This window comes from Elgaria multicarinata, chromosome 4 (genome assembly GCF_023053635.1).
Source record: "Elgaria multicarinata webbii isolate HBS135686 ecotype San Diego chromosome 4, rElgMul1.1.pri, whole genome shotgun sequence".
NCBI classification, from domain to species: domain Eukaryota; kingdom Metazoa; phylum Chordata; class Lepidosauria; order Squamata; family Anguidae; genus Elgaria; species Elgaria multicarinata.
In genome coordinates, this window is record NC_086174.1 from 90,748,132 (window position 1) to 90,768,045 (window position 19,914).

Here is a 19,914-nt window from a genome sequence, read left to right on the forward strand (position 1 = left end):
TGGGCGGTTCACAAAAATTAAAACCATCATAAAACAACCAACAAGTTAAAAATACAAATACAAAATACAATATAAAAAGCACAACAGGATGTATGGGTTTGGAGAGGTGTTCTGTCAGGTATTGTAGTCCCAAGCCACGTAAGGCTTTATAGGTTACAACCAACACCTTCAATTGGGCTCAGAAACATACAGGTAGCCAATGCAAGTGGGCCAGAGTTGGTCTTATAGTTTTGAATTTCCTGGTCCTCATTCATGTGGCTGTTGCATTTTGCACAAGCTGCAACTTCTGAAATGTCTTCAAAGGCAGCCCCACATAGAGTGCACTGCAGTAATCTAACTTGGAGGTTACTAGAGCATAGACAACTGAAGTCAGGTTATCCCTGTCCAGATAGGGCCATAGCTGAGCCACCAACCGAAGTTGGTAGAAGGCACTCCGTGCCACCGAGATCACCTGAGCCTCAAGTGACAGATAGCTGTAGGAGAACCCCCAAGCTACAAACTTGCTCCTTCAGGGGGAGTGTAACTCCATCTTAATACAAAAGAAGGAGGAGGAAGAAAACAATTCACAATGGTGCAAAGCAAATTTTATTGAAAAAGTTACATGTTTTGATCAAAAGCTGTTCAGGGAAATAATAAAACCATTTAAAAAGTTTAATTTATCAGTTGTTAATTTCTCTAAGCCTCATTATAATTAGATCTGCCACTTTGATGGGGGAAAACCTTTAATTCCCATATGCACAATGATCTGGAACCTGTTCAGTATGTTAAACAGTAACTTTTGGGACTTCTGGCATTCATGAATGAATAAACTGTGCCTAACCTTTCAAACAATTAATTAACAAGCTTGCTAGCAACAAAATAATTTGCTGCTACATCTGTTTGCCTTAATAGTAATAACTGCTACTTAGAAGAAGGGACAAACTTGTAATAGGGGCTATGTTTCAAAGGTAAAACTATTAGAATACTGTAGTATATGGAAATGATACTTGTATTTGAAAAAAATATTTCCTGATATGTGTGTGAGAGAAAGTTAACTATGATGATATCTGGCTTCTTTAGTCATTGTTATTGTATCAGATGGCTCACCTCTTCAAAACAGCAGGGTATAATTCTATTATATATTTTCCTTTTGTGACATTTGAGACTAAGCAGACTTAGTTGTGATTAGAGTATACCATTGAGTTGTATCTAGTGCTGTCCTTCCACTGGTGTAATGGAAGTCCCCTTCCCTGCAGTCTTCCACACATGCTCCAAATTGGCTCTAGAGGGTTGAAGACCCTTAAGAGCAAATGTGGGGTGTGGAGGCAGATCTTCCTCTACAAAGCTGGTTTGTCCAAACAGTAATTAAACTGCATAATCAGTTGGAAACTACTTTGATGGTGTGTGTGTGTGTGTGTGTGTGTGTGTGTGTGTATGTGGAGAGAGAGAGAGAGAGAGAGAGCGCGCTCTATATAGCAATTTATATCCCATATATTCAATCCTGAAAAGGTGTCAGAGCAGCTAGCAGAGCATATTACACATAAACTAATATTAAAACAATGAGATAAACAATGAAGCAAATTAAAAAAAAATTAATTCAGCCACAGCATACCAGATAACAACTTTATGCAATACACTCATGTGAAAATAAGAAAGCACATCAAAGGCCTTAGCTAGACCTACCTGATAGTCCGTGATGGAGGAGGGAAGACAGCGCATTGCGATTAACGCGAGATCCCTCCTCCGTTTACACGTGAGGTGCGACACCTCAGGAAGAGGTGTTGTGCCCGCCATTTTTATTTTTAAAGAAGATGGAGCACACGAACACTCGTGCGCTAAAGGTAGTTTTTTTTTTTAAAAAAATAACTTTCCCCGCTCCCAATGGGTGCAGCTCTCCTGAGGAGCGCTGCGCCCCATGCGCGGTTCCTGGGAGCTGGGTCAAGCTGCGGCAAAGGGCCACACATTTCACGGTCTTGAGTTCAGCACGAGACCGTGGAAAAAGCAGGCCCAAAGGAGAGGGCTCTATCCTGGGGCAAGGGAGGGATGATCCCTCCCTGATCCCGGGATCCCCTGTGCATCATGTGGACTCACAGGGATGGTTTTATTTTATTATTACATTTATATACCTCCCCACAGCCAAAGCCCCGTGATAAAGCCTGGTCTAGCTAAGGCCAAAGAGTGTGTATGCATTTTTGTGATTAAGAAATAATGTTAGAATTTTGAAGTGTATTAAGTAACTTCACAAAGCAATAATCTTGCATCTCTTAGCCCTAAAAGACAATGTTAAATTGAAAGTAACATACATTACTCAAAATTCTGCTGTTTTACCTCAGAAAATAATTCATGTGTTTGTGCTGGTTTCACACTTCTTCTTTGTCTTAAGTGTTGAAGTTTCAATAAGTAAATATACTGAATTAAGCGTAAAAGCTGAAGGAATTGGTATGGAAAATTCAAAGGCAAATATGCTTTGTTTGCAGCATTCTTTAAAAAATGAAAAGTGCTGCTGTTGTAAAACAAAGGCACAGTCTTCTTTTGATAATTCAGGAATGTTTCCTTGATTTGAACTACTGTGCTATTTTGAAACTCTAGGGACAATCTGGCAATCACAATTTTAACAAGCACAATCTTGTTAAGAAATACACTTTTAAAGCAAAGTATTCATTTTTCTAGATACTTATGAAAGTGTAAGTGTGAATGTAATTGAATACGTATATATTTTAAATATACATATTTTTGTGTGCTTTTTTCTTAAGAATATATTTGCTTTTGAAATGATAATAAAATGTTTTGGTGCATAACACTCATCATTTATGCAGTGATACAAAACAACTGCTAATATTCCGTATATTTCTGTCACAGTTGATTGTCTGGTGCTGCAGTGTACAAGAATTCTACAATTTTGTTCATTTCTTCATTGTACCTCTGGCTCTGGTTTACAGTTGGCTAGGAGTCCAGTGGCAGACGTTAGCTTCTGCACTCCACCCACTATGGCCAAAATCCTGTTAGATCAATGTCATGGCCTGAAATGAATTCAGAGTTTAATTCTACTCGCAGGAGTATCCCCGGAGGAGTTCTGTTGGGAACACCTCAGCAAGGGGAAGGGGTGGGGAAATTGATTCTCACCAATTCCCTTCTCTCTCTGCAGAGCCTAATGCCACCTCCCACACATTGCTCCAGAGCATCTGTAACTTTCAGGGGACTGCAGAGGGAGGGGAGAATTGGTGAAGAAGATTGCCTTCTACTCCTGATCAGACAGTGGTAAAGTTGCACTGGATCAAAAAGCCTCCTGTGGATGAAAGGACACCTTCAATCTGCAGAACACTTTTCTTGGATCCAACCCTTTATGGGTGTGTGTGGAGGTGTATAGTGATGTAATTTCAGCCTCTCGTTTAGCTCTGAATCCCAACTTGCACTAACTAAAGTGTCCACCATTACATCGTTGATCCACAACTTACTGCTTACTTTATATATAGTTTCCTATTATTATTATTATTATTATTATTATTATTATTATTATTATCTATATTTCTGGTATATTTGTTTTTATTTTATTTTTTATTTTGAAAGATTACAAAAACATCTTTATAAATATAAAAAATGGCTGTTTAACTTTGTTTTGAACATGCAGTGCATTTCCAGATATATGCATCAGAGTTTCATAGATCATGTGTAAAGAGGTGCTCCATTTAACTATTGGCTTCACTGTAGTCATTGTAGGAGCAAGGTCTGATACAAGTTCTGAAAGAAAAGAATTAAATACACTTATTGAAAATTGTAGTGCAACGGGGAAGGTTTCCAATATTAGAGCCATATGAAACCAGACACTTGGGCTTTAATACTAACTTCCCATGAGCAGAACAAGGTGCTCTGGCTGGCAGAAGCGGACAGGGGCGGGGGATGATTTTCACTAAACCTTTCCCATGCAGCCCCTTGTATCTCCAAAAATATGCTGTGGAGTAGCATGGGAAGTGCCACTGGGGCTAGAAGGGGGATGAACATAAATCTCCTCCTCTCACCCTTTCACCAGTGGGAGACTCTACAATATTGGAATCTCTTCAGTTTATGGACAGAATCCTTCCATTCCCAGAAGAACAACTCAGAACCAAAGCCACGGTTAAAAAGATGAAATATCCCTAAAAGCTATAGTGCCTTATAGTTTCCTATCATAGACTCCTCACAGGTTCCCCATATGCTCCCCATAAGCAAAATCCTGGTCCTTTTCTTCCAAGGCTGTTAAGGGGTGGGTGGGAAGTGTGTAGTAATGACATTCACCTTCAGAAAGGAAGAAGTGCTATTCTTTGGGAACAATCCGGTAGTAGTTGGAGACATTTGTCAAGAGCATTGTGTTGTAGTTTATGAGAATAAAATGCATCAAAGCAAATAAAAGTGTTTATGTTTGTTCCAGGCCTTGTTTAGAGAAGAATGACTTGTGCTCTAGGTGCTGCTGTATCCTCATCTCAACAAAATGTGTGTAACCTTTTGTTCAGAACTATAACGAGTACTTTTTGTACTAGTTCTCCCTCTTTTTTCAGAGCATACCTGCGTGGGGCTTAAATGGGGAAGGAGAATAGCCAGCCCTTTCAGCATGATAACTGTCCATACCAGTGGAGGCTGGTGGTTCCGATGTTAGTGGGGTGGTGAATCTGCTCCGGGTTTTACTTGGAACCAGTCAGAACTCTAAAAGAAGCTATCCAAAGTGCTTCACTGACATTGGGCTCACCAGCCTCCATTGGGCCATACTGCACAACACACAAGGATGATGATAGTGGCAGCAGTGTGTGTTTCACTGTCAGTACCCAAAATAGGGTGTTGGCATGAGGTACTCCAGTGCTACATCATCCCTTTCTTTTCAGATGTCTCCTTTCAGCTCCATGTTAGAGCTAAAGGTGTGCACAGATATAACCATACACAGTACTTAATGGTAGCAGCAAGAATCTGCATAGAATAGATGTAAATCAGGGCTGCGAGATTAATGGATTAATCAAATTGATTAATTGATTAAAATCCTGGCTCAGTCAAAACATTGGTACTGATTAATTAGGCCACATGTGCAACTCTACAAACCTCCAAAACACAGAGGCAACCTTAACAAAGGTCTGCTAATTAGAATACTCTGTGTATGTATGTATGTGTGTTTGTGTATGTGCATGTGTGCGTATGTGATTCCATTATTTTTTGTTCATCCAAGTTGGTTTTGGTTCGTAGCTCGCCTATTTTACTAATTATCGAAAGATATCTTTCCACTAATGAAAAGTACAGAACAAACTCAACTGTGCTGCTAAGTTCAGAACATGAAAGCTCATGCATCACTGTAACCTACCCAACCTTTCCTGTACTGAATGATGAAGTGCTGGAAAGTGCCTTGGGGTCAGGTCACATTTTCAGTCAAATATATGTCCTTCATCATAGAACTCTGTTGAACCAATACATTATTTAGCATCTTAAATCATGGAGACAAATGCAAAATACTAATTACGATGTAAAACTGGAAAAAGATAAAGTCCATGAAACTAGTTACTTAAAAGCAGAATGAGCTCTAGAATTTTATTTCAAAATGGCCCTAGGCCAACTTATGACTACAATTGTACAGTAACATGAGACGTCATAAAATGGTATTTTACGGTAGTATTAAAGATTAATTAGTATATAAGAACTGCTAAAATTTCAGGGATTGCTCTTTCTTTTCCAAATTGATCTACTTTTGCTTAAGCACCTTAGCTTTCCATGTATATTGGGCAAAGTTGCTTTAGCTGCTGAATTTTTCATTCAGGGCTCTCAACTAGTTCAAAATAATTTATCGAACTCCCCCTTGATTTGCTCAACTAGATATATTTTACTTCCAGCCTTTCTTCCACCTTTCATTATCCTTCTTCTATTTTCAGTGTCCTTGTCTGCTACATTATGTAGAATAGTCTTCATAGTATTCTTTTCCACAACCAAACACTATCTAAAAAAAAAAGTGTTTTCTCTCTTCTCTGTTCTTCTTAAATAATTGATCTTTCTTCCTTATAGTCTACATGTTTTATTTACTTTTTTCCACGAGAATATTTTTACCTCTTTCCATAATTTATATCATATACTCTCCTCTGCCTTCTATTATTCAGTATTGTAAAACATGGCTAGAATCCATTCCTAGGGAAGAAGCCCATTTGTCATTGTCTTACATGGCCATCACTGGGCTTTTTCCAGGTGGCCTCCTATGGAACAACCTCCCTGAACTAATCCTCAAGCAACTACACACTGTAACTCTTTTATTCTTAAAACCAACTTTGTCATCTTGTTCCTGGCACTGTGACTTGTGTATAAAATGATCTTCTGCTGCTTTTCTCCTCTGAGCCCCTAACCCATCTAATATTTTTCTGCTTCTGTCGGAGTCAGAGCTTCTTTGGTTATATACTATGTTATCTAAGACACATGATCACAATATACCATTGTTCAGATTGTATCTCATGTTAAAATCCCAATAACTCAGTAAGAAAAGGTTTAGCTTAATGTAGTGCAGTCCTAAGCATGCTTATTTAAACCACAAGGAGAGATTCTCTGGAATTCATGGTTTGGTGCCACCAATATGCTGATGACACCCAGTCTTAGCTAGACTGGGCTTTATCACAGGGTGAACCCCGGGATCGTCCCTGTGCATCCACATGACGCACAGGGGATCCCGGGATCAGGCAGGGATCATCCCTCCCTTGCCCCGGAATAGAGCCCTCCCCTTTGGGCCCGCTTTTTCAGTGGTCCCGGGCTGAGCCCGAGACCACGAAACGTGTGGCCCGTTGCTGTGGTTTGACCCAACTCCGTGCGATTCCTCATGCGGAGCCGGGAGCGCTGCGCCCATCAGGGGTAGGGTGGGGGGAGTTGGGAAATTAAGTTATTTTTTTAAAAAAAAACTACCTTTAGTGCATGAGCATTCATGCACTCCATCTTCTTTAAAAATTAAAAAATGGCGGGCGCAATGCCTCTCTTCCTGAGGTCGTCGCACCTCATGTGTAAATGGAGGAGGGATCTCAAGTTAATCGCAACGCGAGATCTTCCCTCCTCCGTCGCAGACTATCAGGTAAGTCTAGCTAAGGCCTATGTCTCCTTTCCATTGAGATCCAAGGAAGCTGCTCTTGTTCTAAATTGGTATCTGGTGTTTGTTACAGACTGGATGAGGGTGCATAAATTGAAGCTTAACCCAGGCAAGAAGAGATGTTCCTGGTCAGTTGAAAGGCAGATAAAGGAATAGGGATTCAACACGGGCTGCCGTCTTTATACCAATTGTCCAGTAAACCATAAGCGAAAAGGAGGGGAAGCAAATCAGCCATTACAACTTGAAGACTCCCCTTTCATGTGAACCACTGCACTTTCCCTTCTGAAACTTTCTGGTTTTCTTACTTAGGACCATTTCTGTGCTGTCTAACATTTTCATAAAAATAGTGGACAAGGAACATAGAAAGATAAGCTGTTCTTAAATGTCCCTGAATCTGTTCATCTTCATTTTGGCAGGCTTGATACCCCTCAGAAGGGGCATGTACCCCAGCAAATTTTATCCAATTTTGCCAAGAAATAAAAAAAAAAGTTATTGGCAGTTGTCGTTGTTTTTAAATCAAAATATAAAGGTGGATAGTACAAAAACCACTGCACCTATTTTTCTAAAATTTTGCAGGTGTAATCCCCTTTGTTTATCCAACTAACAAAGAGAACAAAGGCATAGCTTTTTAAAAATTATTCCCTGTGATATTCAGTAGAAGCCACAAAACCTTGGTTTTCAAAACTTTAAATTCAGTTTGGTACATAATTTGAAACGAATGGCCTCCAAATTGGTCTGAGCATAATTGGGCCATTTTCCGAAGCACTGACTAGGGGTCCAAGTTAAATCTTGTGGTCGATACACACCTCTAGTTTTAAGTGAGCAGCATGGTATGATATTTTGTCCTGTAGTCTTCTGATTTAGGCACAATAACTTTCTTGTGTCAGCAAAATAATCTAACTGTAGGGTTTTATTTAATATTCCATTTTTTAAATTAGTTCTACTATACTCCCCCAAGAAATAAACAGTATCCTAAAGCATTATTTGTCTATCACTCTCTAAATAATACAGTCTAGGACTGCTAATTAGTTTCGTCCCACTAGACAAATAACTTTCATAGGTACTTGCAGTTGTTAGAGAAAAAATGCCCTAGCATTTTCCTTATGTGCCAGCCCTAATCATATTTACATGGAAATGTGGGCCTCTTCCTACTTTATTTAGCAGCCAGTTTCCATCACAGACAAACAAGCAGGGAAGCCATGTTTGGCTGTAGCTCTGTAGCACATTCATAGAATCATAGAATCATAGAATAGTAGAGTTGGAAGGGGCCTATAAGGCCATCAAGTCCAACCCCCTACTCAATGCAGGAATCCACCCTAAAACATACTTGACAGATGGTTGTCCAGCTGCCTCTTGAATGCCTCTGGTGTGGGAGAGCCCACAACCTCCCTAGGTAACTGGTTCCATTGTCGTACTACTCTAACAGTCAGGAAGTTTTTCCTGATGTCCAGCCAGAATCTGGCTTCCTGTAACTTGAGCCCATTATTCCGTGTCCTGCACTCTGGGATGATTGAGAAGAGATCCTTTCCACTATGTGTAAAGATGTATATCTTCCCTTCAAACTTTATGCATTTACCATGTGGCCATCAGGTGGAACCTAAATGCCACACAGATTTTAAGGTGATAAACAAGTCTCTTTGATTTCAACTGAACAAACTTCTATAGCCCTCGGAGTTTCCCCACCACCCTTCCCCTGCACCCAGAGGTTCCCCACCACCATTAGCACATTTGGCGAAGGGAGATCCACCATACAATGCAGATCCTGGCCCAATCAGGATCCATCCTCACATGAAGAATCTCTATCCCCTTTGTCATGCACACTATGGTGAAGCATGGCCACTAGGCATGGCAGGAGACAGTTTATTTATTTATTTATTTATTTATTTATTGCCTTTCTATACCACCCAATAGCAGAAGCTCACAAAAATTAAAACCATTCAAAGTATAAAACAACAGTATAAAAACATGATATAAAATGCAATATAAAAGCACACCCAGGATAAAATCAGCACCAGTGCAGAAATACAAATTTAAAATACAAATTTAAAACAGCAAAGTTAAAATTAATTTATAGGCTGTTAAAATACTAAGAGAATAAAAAGGTCTTCACCTGGCATCTAAAAGAATATAGTGTAGGTGCCAGGCGAACCTCCTTATGGAGCTCATTCCACAGCTGTGGTGCCACAGCAGAGAAGGCCCTCCTCCTGGTAGCCACCTGCCTCACTTCCTTTGGCAGGGGCTCAGGGAGATGGACCCCTGAGGATGACCTTAGGGTCCAGGCAGGTACAAATGGGAGGAGGCATTCCTTCAGATAGGCTGCACAGTAGCATGGCCCACAATCCATGTTCTTTCAGTTCTAATTACCAACATTTAATTGTTCTCAGAAATAATTGCTATCAGAAAATCTTCAAAGAAATTGACAGGTCTTGCAAACAGTAGATCAGTTTATAATAAAACCCCACTCACATGATGGGGTACCAGGCAGGTATCAGTAGGGACCTCTCAAACTTGGTGCTTCTCCTGGCTACATGTATCTGGACTCTCAAAAATGTGCAATGATTGGAAACAAAGTTATCTGTTAAACTTCACTCATAATTCAAGGATAGGAAACAATATCCTTACCCAACCCCTGTCCTTATCTCCAATCAAACCTTTTATTCTGGTTGTACTTTATTATTGTGTTTTGAAGGTTTTATATTATATTTTATGCTGTATCTTATGGTTGTAATTTGTGTGAACTGCCCAGAGAGCTTCAGCTATTAAGCAGTATGGAAATGAAATGAAATGAAATGAAATAAATAAATAAATAAATAAAGGATTTCCCTCTATCTCCCATGCTGCAAGTGAAGCTTTAAAAAAGCTTCTATTGGTGACAATGGAGACTTTTAAAAGTCTCATTGCAGCACGAGGGTGGTGGAATGGGGGGCACTGCTGAAGGGAGAAGGGCTGACCCTCTCTTCTCCAGTGCTATGCCCGCCTAAAAAAAATTATCTTCCCTGCTGCAATCAGGCTTCTAAAAAACTTCCATTGCCATTAAGGGACAGTTTTTAAAAGCCTGATTTTAATGAGGGATGTGTGAGTGAGTGTATATATGACTCCCTGGGTGCATGGCTGGGTGAGAGAGTAAATGGGGTCTGGGAAATCAGGACCAGATCTACACCAAGCAGGATATAACACTTTGAAAGCAGTTTGAAAACGGTATATGGAATGTGTCAGGCCTCAGCTGTTGTCAATACCATTATAAACCATTATAATGCAGTAGTGTAGATCCTGCCCAGGTTGGGTCCATATGCTAGTACTGGGGTGGCCCCTCCCACTTCGTGGGTCAGCCCCTAACGATGCTTCCCATGAACCAATTTGGCCTTCAAGCTGCAAAGGGAAGGCCAAATGGCCTTCAAGCTGCACAGGGAAGCTGCAAAGGGAAGGCCACCCCTGCTGAATTGTTTCAGACTTTTTGTTCTCTGTATAAACACAAGTGAATGGTCAATAAGGGTTCAATATCATGTTATCAAAACACAATTATTTCTCCCTTTGCTTGTGTATTCTTACCTTGTCAGCATTCTTGCTAGCATCTGACATGTTTGAAAGGCTGAGATGAGAACATGCATATTATTCACTGTTGGTTCTTCCATTCAGAAAAGGATGTGTCATGTCAGGAAAAGATAAGGCTTGGAGGTAGTAGAAAGAAAAGGTGGACAGCATGTACATTTTTAGTTTTATTTTGGAAAAATGCTCTGCATTTCTTTTCAGCAACTCATGTAAATTCAAGAATTGTTTTTCTTCAAAGAGCTTTCTTTAAACAAAATGTTAATGGCTTAAAGTACAATATGAAATGTGAAATCTTCAGTGAAACTTTGACAGAATTCTGTGTCTCCCACCAGTACAGTAATTCTGCTCCAAGGCTCTTCAGCAGTAAAGTCGATTTATAAGAGCTTGCTGATGTCACTACAGTGGGTTTAATTATGACACTGCATTGGATGTGTAGTAGGCTTTTAGTTGCATTGCACAAAAATCCCACAAACACTTCTAAGCAATATCATGATTTTATATTGGGCAAAAATATGTTTTACGGGAAGAAAATAGTGAGTCATTTGATCCAGACATCTGCTTGGGCTCATTTGTGTGCACAGATTAGTGATTCAGAGAGGGAAATTTCATGGTTTATTACATTTTAAACCCACCCTTCTTCCCAAAAATTTAGACTGGGATTACGTGATCTTCCCATTTTTGCAGGGATCCCAATCATGTGTAAGGTGTGTTCATATAGTCTAATAAATATGTATAATTTGGGGCAGGGTCTGTAGCCACAATTTGTCCCCAGTTGCAAGTGCATTCACCCATTGATTCTACAGTGATTGATTGTAAAGGGCGTCACTAGACCTGTTGGTAAATGCATTCTTGCATTCAATGCATCTTTTTTAAAAATGCAAATAGCAGCCACTACGGTCTTCCCATAATTACTGGGATTGCAGCAGCCAGGAGGGGAGTTTAACTCCTTTTTCCCTTGCTGATAAATATCACTCCTCCTGCATTAGGGCATCTAGCATGTAAAGATCTTAATATAGCCTTATTCCAAATTAACCTGAGAGAGCAGGAGACATTACTACTGGGCATTTATTTCTGCAGCTAGTTTCTGTGTGCAAATCACTGTACCTCCTGCTTCTCAATATCCCTGTAAAATAGGTTGCTACAATATTCTTTTTTTTTTTTGGATGGCATCTGAAGCTGAGAGAAGATAACTTGATCGCGGCTTAAAAATCACTAAGCTGGAAGAACCTGCATTCCACAACCCTGTTCTTTGGTTGTTCAACATTATGTGTGAACCTGGAATTCTGGGTTGTTGAGGGGAAAACAATCCAGAGTTTTAACCCATGGTTTGTTGTTGGGCTAAAACTCTGGGGGTTTCCCAGTCAATAACTCAGAGCTCTGAGTCCCCATATTACACCAAACAGCTATGGAATCTTGGGTTGTTTTCTAAACCAGAAGCAAAGCAAAAGCGGTGAGCAAGTGGGAAGCAGAGTGTTCGCTCGCTTTCTCCTGCACAGCCCCAAACAACCATGGGCTATTTGTTAATTAACCTATGGTTGGTTGCGACATGCAAATCAGATCATTGTCTTCTTCACCAAAGTCTAAGAAACAGGTCAAGTTCCAGGTTAATAACCACAATTTGTTTTCTGAATATTAGCTACTGCCTGTCTAGTGAGGATGGTGTGGACAACATGAAGAGAAATTGCTACTACTTCTGGCAACATTAACAACTGTATGGATTTCCAATTGGAACAAATCCTTGGGGAAGCATGTATCATTTAGCAATTTCCTTGGCATTAATTCACACTCTTTTAGAGAGACTGTTCATAAGAGACTTTTTCTTCACTTTAAAAAAAAATATTTTCAGTAGGTTTGTTGTCTCATGACCAGCTACATTCCTCACTACAATGGAATGATTAGTATGGGCAACAAAAGCAGAAGTACTCCCAATGCAGAATCTTAATAGAGATAAGCCACTTGTAGTATGTTATATGGGTCTTCCTTGTTCTTTTTTTGTTGCTGCTATTCTCTTCTTTTTTAAGGTTGGTGGTTTAAACATATCAAGTCCTATGTAACTTAGACCCAGCATACTTTAGAGACCAGTAGCTTCCCTTTTGTCCTGTTATGATTCCTAATCAAGGCAGTCTTTTAATTATATCACTGTGCATTAGGACAGAGATAGAAACATGAAGTCCTCCTGACATGCATGAACTCCAACTCCCATCAGCTCCAGCCTGCATGGACAATGGCCAGGGATTATGGGAACACATCTGAAGGACCACAGATTCCCCATCCCTACATTAGGGTCAGAGAGCAACAATATAAAGGGAGGACTATAAGAGGAGGCATGGGGGGGGTTCATTTCAATTGGAAACCCACCACAGTACAAATCTGAACACCTTTTGGGAAATCTGTATTAGGATGCTTTTTGGGCTAAATCAGTAGGGGGACATTTAATGTATCCTGAGATTAACACACACACACACACACACACACACCCAAATAAACCTGATAAACCCTGGAATGAAAGATTGATTGATTGATTGATTTAATTTATAGCTGGCCTTTCTGCCAAAAAATGGCACTCAAGCTGGCTAATGCTAAAATCCAGTTTAAAAATAAATTCTGAATTCAAAGAGAATATAAAAACAAATAAATTAAAAACAAAATAAAATAAACAAACAGCACCAACCAATCAAAAACCCTTTCAGCAACAGACCAGTTTATATGTCCAAATCCTGCCTCAATAAAATTGTCTTTTGCTTGCTAGTGGGAGGACAACAGAGAAGGGGTCAACCTACCATCCCTTGGCAAGGACTATCAGAGCCTGGGAGCAGCTGCTGAGAAGGTCCTCTCTCATGTCTCACCAAACATCCCTCTGAAGGCAGCAATACTGAGGCCTTAGCTAGACCTACCTGTTGTTCTGGGAAAGAGGAGGGGAGACCTTGCATTGTTAATAACATGAGATCTCACCCTCATTTACAAGCAAGGCACGACGACCTCAAGAAGAGAGGTGTCGTGCCCGTTTTTAAAATTATTTTTAAAGAGACAGGAGCACAGGAGAGCTCCAGTGACAAACAGTGAGTCTTTTTTATGATTTCCCCACATCCCCCACCCTAACCCCAATGGGCGCAGTGCTCCTGGCTCTGCACGAGTAATCGCACGGAAACGGGCCACACATCCCGGGGCAAGGGAGGGATGATCCCTCCCTAATCCCAGGATCCCCTGTGTGTCATCTGGATGCACAGCGACGATCCCGGGTATCAGCCCAGAATATAGCCTAGTCTAGCAAAGGCCTGAGAGAAGAGCCTTTGCTGAAGAACTTAAAACCCTGGGCAGGTTTGTTTGGAGAGGGCAGACTGGTCCCAAGACCAAAAGGGAATATAGAACATAAACAGTACTTTGAACCAGGCCCAAAAGCAGACCAGTAGCTGTTGTAATAAGAGAGTCACACACTTCCTGGTCAACAGTCCAGCCACAGCATTTTGGACCAACTGAAGTTTCTCAACACTTTTCGAAGCAGTGCTACATATAATATGTTACAGTAGTCCAAACGGGATGTAACTAAGGCATGTGTGACCATGGCCACATGAGTTGTGTCTCTAGGAAAGGGTACAGTTGGTGCAGTAGCTTCAGCTGTGAAAATGCACTCATGGACACTCCAAAACTTCGGTGTCCAAGTTCAGGGACAAGTCCAGAAGTACATCCAGACAATGAGCCTGAGTCTTCAGGGGAAGTGCAGCCTCATCTGGCACAGCTTGAATCCCTATTCCTTGATCTGCCTTTCAACTGACCAAAAGCACATCTGTCTTGTCAGGATTAAGCTTCAATTTGTTCATCCTCATCCAGTCTATTACTGACATCAGACACTGATTTTAGAACTAGAACAGCTTCTTTGGATTTACAGTAGATGGAAAGGAGAGATAGAGCTGTATACCTTTTTTTTCCCCTCCTGGATCAAATAGCTTTGAGGGAGATGAATTTTTTCAGCAAAACACTGTAAGAAATGGGTTAACTCCTGCCATGCTGCACCCACAATTTGGACTGGAAACCTCTATAGCTACCTTTTAAAATATAACAAAAAGATGCCAGTGCAATCACATATTTCTTGTCCCTTAGCCTCTACTCTAAACCAGCAAGCATAGGTGGTGTAATTTAAGGGAGGGGTGGCAGCAATTTCATGTATTTGAGCTTTGTGTACTTGATTGGGAATAATCTCCAGTCAATTTATCATGCACATACATGTGCGGAAGGCCCCTGCTCTTTTAGGCCAACTGGTATCATGAGTGTCATTTTCTTCTGAGCAGAGAAGTACAACATGCATTGCAGACCATTTCTTCTGTGTCATAATATAAGCATCATTAGATGTGGGGATGATAGCAATATCTTTAATCCATTCCCTCCTGATATGTGAAGGCATTTGAAGTCAACATTTCCTGGCAGCTGCCTGTAAACTGCCCAGAGAGCTTCAGCTATGGGGCAGTACACAAATGCAATAAACAACAACAACAGCAGCAACACTGTCTCCTGAACTGTGCAAAGGCCTCTGCTGCCAGACATGGAACCTTGTTTCTGGATCCTTAATCCGGAGATGTAAAATTTCCAGAAATTTTCAATTTGGGGGAAAAAAACATTTTTTTTCGGGGTGGGGGGTTCTCGGAAAAAACACAAAATTTTTCAGGGGAAATGCAATATTAGCACTTTTTATAGATTGCAAGTCACTTTGTTACATTAGGAACATGAAATGTAATTATGTACAAGTTGGTCTGGCATAAAATGTTTTCCCCTGATTTTTTCTGGAGGGGGGGGGGGTTCCGGCCCTTCACATCTCTAATCCAGAGTTTGTGATATGAGAGGCTTTTAAAGGCTCTTCCTGTGTTTGAACTGAAATGTGGCAGTAGCATTGGCCTCACAGAATGAGAAACATAGAACAAGTGGAACCATAGGCTGTCACTGTGCCGAATTTTTCAATCTATTTAATTTTGGCCATTTGTTGTAAGAAGGGGTGAATAGAAATTGCATCTGAACAATTTAGGAAGGGGTTGAGAATTTTGGAGACATTTCTCTGGATGCAGGGCTTCAGTGCTTACGTTACTGTAAGGGGGTGGCTGAGGGGTCCATATGTGGCTGCTTGAGCTCCTTGGAAAGCCTCCTCCCTTCAGGCTCCCCTGTGCTGCTGCCTGAAGAAGAAGAAGAAGAAGAAGAAGAAGAAGAAGAAGAAGAAGAAGAAGAAGAAGAAGAAGAAGAAGAAGAAGAAGTCATCCTCTCTCTGCTTTCAGGAACTCAGCAGGCAGCAGCATTGGAAATCCCCAAGCAGTAAAAGAAAGGGCACACAGGAACGCCTCAGCCACCACTTTATACTGAAGCCCTTCACCCAGATAAATTTCTCCCAAATCCTTAACATCCCAATGAAAGAGACAGAAAATGGCACCCTCTTTCTCAGGGAAATGAAGAGGTTGCAAAAGGGCAAGTGAGGTTTCAGCACAGCACTATAATAAATTGAAGTTAGCCCAAATCACTGGATCCTTTTCATACATCAAAGACTATTGTCTAAAAACATATACTGTGCAGCTGTGGAGATTTGCTTTAGAACTTGTCCTAAATATGTTCTTTAGTTGAGATAAAACAGGTATAATAGAACTTACTAGATAAGTATCTGTGGTTAAATGTGCAAGGCTGAGAATTCCTTAGAGCTCTGCTTCTGGATCCAGAAGAAGAGTCTCTCTTTGAAGCTCAGAGATGCAGCAGATCAACAAAGAAGAATCCATGTGTAGTCACAATGTCAATTCATATTTATATATTCCAACGCTATTATCACTGTGCGGGATTGTTTCTTACAAGCTGTGTGATGACATTTCCCTGAATTGTCACATAGAGTCTGCTATTCTTTTCATACAGCACTAAGCAAAATGCAACAATAATTGGCTACATTTCAATGCTGACCGTCAATTTTAAGCTGTGCCGTATAACGTACTGCAACACGCACAATGTTTTTTCTTCCACAGAACAATGGGATGAGATAGTGTTTATAAACTGTTGGGACAGGCAACTTTAGCAGGAAATTAATTTGTATGTTCAGCAAGATCTTCACATATTTTAAGGTCGTATTTCTGGTCAGATAGTATAATTTGGTTACAGTCTTGAAGTGATAGAATCATAGAATCATAGAATAGTGGAGTTGGAAGGGGCCTATAAGGCCACCGAGTCCCAACCCCCTGCTCAATGCAGGAATCCACCTCAAAGCACACCCGACAGATGGTTACCATACATTCCAGTAGGAGATTAACTAGTATGATTAATGTAGAGAGGAGGAGGAGGAGGAGGAGGGGGAAATCATAGGCATTTGTGTCTGCAAAAGTTGCCTAGTTGATAGATTCTATGGATTGAATGCAGTGTTTCTTTACACTGGTGGTGGTCTGAGCAGAATTCCACTCAGAACAATCCCACTGTTGGAAAGGAGGGAGAGATAATTTTCACCAGTTTTGTCCTCTTCCTGCTGATCCCAGTACTACTTTCACTCCTGTTCCAGAGGGTCTCCCAAACACCCAGAACAGACTTTTAGGGGGCTACAGGATGGGAATTGATGAACAATGTCTCTCCACCTAGCTGGATTTTTTTTAAAGCCCTTCTATGGGCAGAGGGAACCCTTCCATCGGTGGCAGGCAAATTCTGGATGTAAACCAATGGTTTTCTGTTAAGAGCTGCTCGTTATTTTAAACAGGTTAGGTGCTTGGAGATAAATGGCCTGATTCTGGGATTTTTTACACATGAAGGAGCCCTAATGTGGGCATATCGTTCAGGTACATGGAAGACCTATTAAATTCCAAATGTCTGTACATGCACAGCAACGAAGTGGGAAAGCCCATACATGTGGAAATCCTGAGGGCTTATCAGAGTACACATGAACCATGGATCTGACCACCGGGTAAATTCATATTTACCTTGTTATTCTGGTTGTAGTATGTGTTGCTCCAAATATGTGAACATCTTGTGTGTTCTCACCTTGCCTACAAGTAAGACTCTACCTGATCGCACAATACTTGAAATGTATGGGGAAAAAACCTTATTATTGCACTATAAGATGTCGTGTGATATTTTTCTGCTCTGAACCTATCCTAAGACTCCAGTTTTAGAGGGTGGCAGCTATGCAGAATCACATCCCTCTAATGAGTCTTCCTTTGCTTTCTTTTAATCAAGCACATTGCCTTTTCAGAGTGAATATTCCCATGCAGATCACAAGAGATGCCTTGCATGAGAAGATATTTATTGAGTCTGTTGTGTTCAAAACAAATGATCCACTATCTTCATCTATTTGCCTTTAAAATACTGACTTTTTATATTCAATACTAATTTTATTACAAAAGCACTCAGTTGTGAAATATGCAGTCTCTTTAAGTGCTTTTTGTAGTACAATTTATATTATGCAAATGTATTAAGCATTTTGGTTAGCATTACTATTTTAGCCTGACATTTGCTTTGCCTTTGAATAATGTTAGCGATTTATCTGGAACCTCAAGACAGTGACTGGTTGCAACCTCAACATTACACGCTCCAAAGTAGCCTTGCACATTAAAAGTAAACACATTGCATGATGGAGAATGACCTGGAGCTTGACCTCTTAGTTGGATTTTTCACAGACAGCAAAAGCACAAGTTGAATTTCTTGACACTTTCAATTGATTAACAGATGTAAGATGGATATAATGTTGTTTCATTTGATGGGTGTCCAGTTAACCCACTACTGGAACCTGATTGATTGATTGATAATATTTATTTCCAAAGTGGCTTACAACACATTAAAGCAGTACAAAGAACTGGAACTGGAGTTGTTATTTGCATAAAATTAAATAATGTATACCATTTAATTCATAACTATACAAAGCAGAGCAATTTTGTCTGCTAAATCACAGCATTTCGTATTTGGCCAGAGCAATCCTACTGGCTGTGACAAGTTGCTCTCATGTCAGAGCCTCAAAAGAATCCTGCTGGGCTTCCACCAGCAGGGCACAAGGGAAGAAAGAACAGCAAGTTCTTCTTTCCTTTTCTGGTTTTTTAAAATTGTTTCCTTCCCATTAATGTCAATGGGAGAGAAATGAATTACACCAGGTCCATGTAGTTCTCCATCTGTGTAGGGGAATGTCAGGGGATCCATAGCTTCTCCTGGCATTATCTGTTCGTTTTTGTTTCTATAGAGCTTCAGTGTCAGAGACATTAATGCTGCAAAGGTTGCAAAGAGGTGTCTGAGGTCAAATCTCCTCCAAGGGTAGATCAGTCTTTGCATCCTCAGTGTGGGTAGGGATGTGTGAATCAGCAAAACTTGATCTCAGTGAAGTTTTTTAATTCCATCTTGAAGCTTGTTCTAACTGAAGTCCGTATCAGATTGTGAGTTTTATTTTCTTCTTTTCGCATGAAAATCCATGCATATTTTCATGCATATTTTTCCAAATGTGCATCTTGGAAATGTGTGCATTCTTTTCCCATTGATTAAAGTATATTTGTGCACATTTTTCAAAAGTATGCATGCTGTCGAATGCAAAAAAATAAAACAATAAAATTGGTTCATGAATCACATTGCACGCTCGGAAATATACAGACTTCGCCTTCAGATTGCGTCCAAGTCCATGTTTGGTTGGGAAGGGGTGAACTGTATAAAACCTGATCAAAGATGAACTGAAATGAATTTCTCATACAACACTTAGAGCGGGACAGCCCCAAAATCTTATGGCATCTGGATCAGTCTCCCAGGGACTATAGCATTGCAGTAACATAGGTTTTTAAAACTTTCAAATTTGGGGGGAAATTGCAATATCTACTTCCTTATTAAATGTTCTAGGCTACACAGTGGCTGCTCTAATGGCTGCTCTAATCAGTTTTCATTAAGGATTCATTCACACAATTGTTGGGAATGCAGCAATTCCTCGAAAATCTTGCCTATAAATTATCTTTTCGCACAACATTTTAAATGAACTTTCCAAATATTTGTGATGGCATGCAAAAAAAAAGTGTCATCCTGTACATGGTAGCAGCTCCATACGACCTGCTGATTGCAAGGCACAGAGCCAGCACAGTCAAGAGTTCCAAGCTCTTTTTCAGTGCCGACCAGTGCTTAGTAATGGTGTGAGCCGTCCCTAAATACAAAGTCAATTGAATGTAAGTGGTGGCCAAGTAAATGTCATGTGATTAATGTAATAGTTCAAATCCTTCCAAACATTTACAGAGCAAATGGTGGAGCAAACTTCCTTCTTAAGGATGAGTATGTGTTAATGGTGGGTAACCTGCCTGTATCCCCATGGAAAAAAACAAGCCACTCAAGCCAAATCAGTCTTCTTTTACATAGAA

At 40.3% G+C, this 19,914-nt stretch overlaps 1 protein-coding gene across 1 annotated transcript in view; it reads left to right on the forward strand.

The window, feature by feature from the left end:
* Positions 1 to 19,914, forward strand: part of HS3ST5 (heparan sulfate-glucosamine 3-sulfotransferase 5) — a 177,426-nt gene that overhangs the window by 130,213 nt on the left and 27,299 nt on the right. The window lies entirely within an intron of this gene.